This window comes from Tursiops truncatus, unplaced genomic scaffold (assembly GCF_011762595.2).
Source record: "Tursiops truncatus isolate mTurTru1 unplaced genomic scaffold, mTurTru1.mat.Y mat_scaffold_234_arrow_ctg1, whole genome shotgun sequence".
Lineage (NCBI taxonomy): Eukaryota > Metazoa > Chordata > Mammalia > Artiodactyla > Delphinidae > Tursiops > Tursiops truncatus.
This window is the reverse complement of record NW_022983245.1, coordinates 39,199-44,815: the sequence shown is the minus strand read 5'-3', so window position 1 is coordinate 44,815 and position 5,617 is coordinate 39,199. Positions and strand designations below refer to the sequence as shown.

Sequence of the window (5,617 nt, the reverse complement as noted above, 5' to 3'; positions counted from 1 at the left end):
TGAGGATAGGTGCCAACTGGCACTCACCAGCCCGAGAGGTTTGTCTGCTCAGCCGCGGGGGCAGGCGGGGCTGCAAGCTGAGGATCGGGCTTTAGTCGGAGCGCAGGGAGAGGACTAGGGTTGGTGGCGTGAACATAGCCTGAAGGGGTTAGTGCACCGCGGCTAGCGGGGGGTGGGGGGGGTGGGGGGGTGGGGGGGGTGTAGTCCGGGAAAAGATCTGGAGCTCCCGAAGAGGCAAGAGACTTTTACTTCCCTCTTTGTTTCCTGCTGCGGGAGGAGAGGGGATTAAGAGCGCTGCTTAAAGGAGCTCCAGAGACGGGCGCGAGTCGTGGCTAAAAGCGCGGACCCCAGAGACGGGCATGAGACGCTAAGGCTGCTGCTGCCGCCACCAAGAAGCCTGTGTGCGAGCACAGGTCACTATCCACACCCCGCCTCCGGGGAGCCTGTGCAGCCCGCCACAGCCAGGTTCCCGGGATCCAGGGACAACTTCCCCGGGAGAACGCATGGTGAGCCTCAGGCTGGTGCAAAGTCACGCCGGCCTCTGGCGCCGCAGGCTCGCCCCGCACTCCGTGCCCCTCCCTCCCCCCCCCCCCGGCCTGAGTGAGCCAGAGCCCCCGAATCAGCGGCTTCTTTAACCCCGTCTTGTCTGAGTGAAAAACAGACGCCCTCCAGCGACCTACACGCAGAGGCGGGGCCAAATCCAAACCTGAGCCCCTGGGAGGTGTGAGAACAAAGAAGAGAAAGGGAAATCTCTCCCAGCAGCCTCAGAAGCAGCGGATTAAAGCTCCACAATCAACTTGATGTACCCTGCATCTGTGGAATACATGAATAGACAACGAATCATCCCAAATTGAGGAGGTGGACTTTGAGAGCAAAATTTATCATTTTTTCCCCTTTACCTCTTTTTCTGAGCGTGTATGTATATGCTTCTCTGTGAGATTTTCCCTGTATAGCTTTGCTTCCACCATTTGTCCTAGGGTTCTATCCGTCTGTTTTTTTAAAAAATTTTTTTCTTAATAATTATTTTTATTTTAATAACTTTATTTTATATTACTTTACTTTACTTTCTTTCTTTCTTTCTTTCCTTCCTTCCTTCCTTCTTTCCTTCCCTCATTTAGACATAGAATCATCCCAAATTGAGGAAGTGGACTTTGAGAGCAAGATTTATCATTTTTTCCCCTATTCCTCTTTTTGTGAGTTTCTAAGTGTATGCTTCTGTATGAGATTTTGTCTGTATAGCTTTGCTTCCACGATTTATCCAAAGGTTCTATCCTTTCGTTTTTTTCTTAATTTTTTTATAATAAGTATTTTTTAATTTAATAACTTTATTTTACTTTATCTTCTTTCTTTCTTTCCTTTTTCTTCCTTCCCTCCTCCCTTCCTTCCTTCCTTCCTTTCTCCCACCTTCCCTCCCTCCCTCCGTCCTTTCTTTCTTTCTTTCCTTCTTTTCTTCTTTCTTTCTTCCTTCCTTAAATTAAATTCAATATAGATATTTAAATTTAAGGTAAAATTAAATTATAATTTGAAATTATATGTGGAGTTTTATTTCCTAAAGAATATTTTGGAAATTTCAACTCCTATTTTAACTTATATTTTCAGAGAAGGTATTTGGTCCAAATGAAGAATATCTTCAATTATAGTTCTTCTATTGCAAGCAAAAAAGGATTTATACTTCTTTTCATGAAATACGGTTGTTTGACAACAGAAGGATAAATATTTTATATTTTTAGAAACAACAGTCAGGTTACTGATATTCTTAATGAGTTTTAATAAATCTGAATGCTTCTTATCATCTACTCTTTAGCTGGTACCTGAGGAGTTGTATACCTCCGGGAAGATATGTGCTCCAGACCCGTAAATATGCAGTTCACAGAGCCCACCACCAGAGGACAATAATGAAGTAAAATCTTGAAACCATGTAGTGAAAATAGTGGGAGTTTAAATAAAAGAAACGTTTCACAGTATGCTTTTCTGACCAATGTTATATCTAATACCCTAATGGATTATATGTACATGGATTCTGAAAAGTCAGCAGCACGCTTCACTGGTCAATTTCTATGATAAGGGGAACGGAATTTGAGTGTAGAAAAACAGTATACTTACATCTTAAAATTCCACCCCTACAAAATCTACTCACTATTGAAAACTGGTAAGAATAATAGCTTTCTGTGTCTCAGTGACCAGTTAACATTTTCAAGAGTAGAATTTATCTTCCTATGATGCTCAAATACACAGGAAAAATGCATATCTAGGACAATGGATAAACTCTATATGACATGAGAAAATAGTTATTCAAATGGAAAAAGTATAAGATCTACAAGGCACAGTTTTATATGCATTAGTGGGGATATATATACATAAAGAAGCTCTAAGAAACATAAAAATCACTTCCAGGAAGCAATTTTAGGTAGAAGAGAATTAACATGGATGAGGAAGAAAAGAGAGTTGGTTTTAAAATAGTTTCATTGACTTGTTTTTTTGTTTGTTTGTTTGTTTGTTTGTTTTATTTATTTGGTCTTTGGAATATAAGAAAACAGTGGCTTTCAGATCAGTATCCCAGTGGAACAAAGGGACCGAGGTCTATCCTGGAGCCCAGCCGTTGTTTGACTATCTTGTAATAATACTGGTGAAATACAACCAAACCATTTGAACTATAAGCATCCTCTCTGACAATAAACTTAAGACACCAACATTATATATTAAAGAAAGTAAAGAGAGAATACTCTTTTCTTTAGAGAGAAAATACAGATCCTGGACCAAATCAATAATGTCAGCAAACCTCATGGGTATAAAATATTCTGCTGTCTATCATTTAGAACATGCCTCTAGAGGAGGGAAACTGGGCGATAATTTCCCCAGATTTTATATTTAATTCAAATATTTTAGATAAGAGGCATCTCTAGTAAAACATTGTATTATTGATTCTTTCCAATATGATAGCTCAGAGGAGTTCCTTTTTCCTTCTCAAATACATATGGGGAAATGGAGGTGGGTGTGGGTTATAGGAAGCATCTAAATAGAGCATAATAATCAACAGTTTGTTTTTTAAAAATAGAAAATTCTATTCAAATTGTTTCCAGAGACAGAAACACACAGAGACAATTCCATGTGACAACAGTGAAAGAGACCAGAGTGATGCAGCTGCAAATCAAACAACTGCCAACACCAGTGATTGATGGCCACCACCAGAATCTGGTTAAGACAAAGAAGGATCCTCCCCTTGAGGCGTCAGAAAGAACATGGCCCTCTCAACACTTTGAGTTTGAACTTCTGGCCTCTAGAGCTGTGATAAAATAAATTTCTGTTCTTTTAAGCTAACAAGTTTGTGGTATCTTGTTATGGTAGCCCTAGAGATGACAGTATTTGATTCCTGAGCTGGCAACTGTATTTTGACTATGTAATGACTATTCCAAGATAATCAACAGACACAAAGATAAAGGCAAAACTGAGACTAAGCCCAGTTCTTTTTATTCCCAGAATAATAAATGATTTTTTAATTAATTTAGATCTCTTTGTCTAACCCCTCTGCTTTTCAGAAGAGTATGTGGGACCAATCAAGTATTCATATGTTATACTTTCATTTTAATTCATCTCAAATTATTTCTAATTCCCCTTATGAGTTCTTACTTGACCCATGAATTATTTAGGAATACATTCTTTAATTTCCATTTGTGATTTTCAACAAATTTCTTTCTGTTAACGATTTCTTATTGCATTCTGTTGTCATCTGAGAGCACTCTCTGTATTGTTTATGTCCTTTAAAATGTACTGAAATTTGTTTTATGGCCTAGCATATAGTATATCCATGTGCATTTGAAAAGAATGTATATTCTGATGCTGTTGGGTGGAATGTTTTATAGATGGCTGTTAGGTCTACTTGATTGATAATGCTGTTCAAGGTTTTTATTTTCTTGTTGATTTTCTGTCTGTTCTGCTATTGAAAGAAGGGTATTAAAGTATCCAACTATTATTGTAGAACTGTCTGTTTCTCTTTTCTGTTGTGCCGATTTTGCCTCATTGTATTTTGAAGTCCTGTTGTTAGGTGCATATAAGTTTATAATTATTATGCATTCTAGATGGAATAATCATTTTATCATTTTAAAATGTCTTTGTCGCTAGTAAAAATTTTCGTCTTAAAATGTAATTTTTTTCTGATATTTTCTTAGCCACTTGTTGTTTTGTTTTGTTTTTACTGTTATGGTATATCTATTCCAACCCTTTTACATTTCACCTATATATTTTCTTTTTTTTTTTTTTTTTTTGTAAAATCTTTATTGGGGTATAATTGCTTTACAAAGGTGTGTTAGTTTCTGTTTTATAACAAAGTGAATCAGTTACACATATACATATGTTCCCATATCTCTTCCCGCTTGCGTCTCCCTCCCTCCCACCCTCCCTATCCCACCCCTCCAGGCGGTCACAAAGCACCGAGCTGATATCCCTGTGCTATGCGGCTGCTTCCCACTAGCTATCTACCTTACGTTTGTTAGTGTATATATGTCTATGCCTCTCTCCCGCTTTGTCACAAATCACCCTTCCCCCTCCCCATATCCTCAAGTCCGTTCTCCAGTAGGTCTGTGTCTTTATTCCTGTCTTACCCCTAGGTTCTTCATGACATTTCTTTTTCTTAAATTCCATATATATGTGTTAGCATACAGTATTTGTCTTTCTCTTCTGACTTACTTCACTCTGTATGACAGGCTCTAGGTCTATCCACCTCATTACAAATAGCTCAATTTCGTTTCTTTTTATGGCTGAGTAATATTCCATTGTATATATGTGCCACATCTTCTTTATCCATTCATCCGATGATGGGCACTTAGGTTGTTTCCATCTCCGGGCTATTGTAAATAGAGCTGCAATGAACATTTTGGTACATGACTCTTTTTGAATTTTGGTTTTCTCAGGGTATATGCCCAGTAGTGGGATTGCTGGGTCATATGGTAGTTCTATTTGTAGTTTTTTAAGGAACCTCCATACTGTTCTCCATAGTGGCTGAACCAATTCACATTCCCACCAGCAGTGCAAGAGTGTTCCCTTTTCTCCACACCCTCTCCAGCATTTATTGTTTCTAGATTTTTGGTGATGGCTATTCTGACTGGTGTGAGATGATATCTCATTGTAGTTTTGATTTGCATTTCTCTAATGATTAATGATGTTGAGCATTCTTTCATGTGTTTGTTGGCAGTCTGTATATTTTCTTTGGAGAAATGTCTATTTAGGTCTTCTGCCCATTTTTGGATTGGCTTGTTTTCTTTTTTTGTTATTGAGCTGCATGAGCTGCTTGTAAATTTTGGAAATTAATCCCTTGTCAGTTGCTTCATTTGCAAGTATTTTCTCCCATTCTGAGGGTTGTCTTTTGGTCTTGTTTATGGTTTCCTTTGCTGTGCAAAAGCTTTGAAGTTTCATTAGGTCCCATTTGTTTATTTTTGTTTTTATTTCCATTTCTCTAGGAGGTGGGTCAGAAAGGATCTTGCTGTGATTTATGTCATAGAGTGTTCTGCCTATGTTTTCCTCTAAGAGTTTCATAGTTTCTGGCCTTATATTTACGTCTTTAATCCATTTTGAGCTTAATTTTGTGTATGCTGTTAGGGAGTGATCTAATCTCATACTTTGA

General features: G+C 38.4%; 1 long non-coding RNA gene across 2 annotated transcripts; it reads left to right on the top strand.

Annotated features, from left to right (window-relative positions):
* Positions 1-215: 215 nt before the first annotated feature.
* Positions 216-4,165, top strand: LOC109548065 (uncharacterized). 2 transcript variants are annotated; one of them, XR_012329503.1, is made up of 4 exons: positions 216-506; positions 763-858; positions 1,805-1,900; positions 3,081-4,165. It is a non-coding gene; the product is annotated as an uncharacterized lncRNA (long non-coding RNA). The 2 variants fall into 2 exon arrangements; XR_004524843.2 differs by having other exon boundaries at positions 217-413.
* Positions 4,166-5,617: the final 1,452 nt, after the last annotated feature.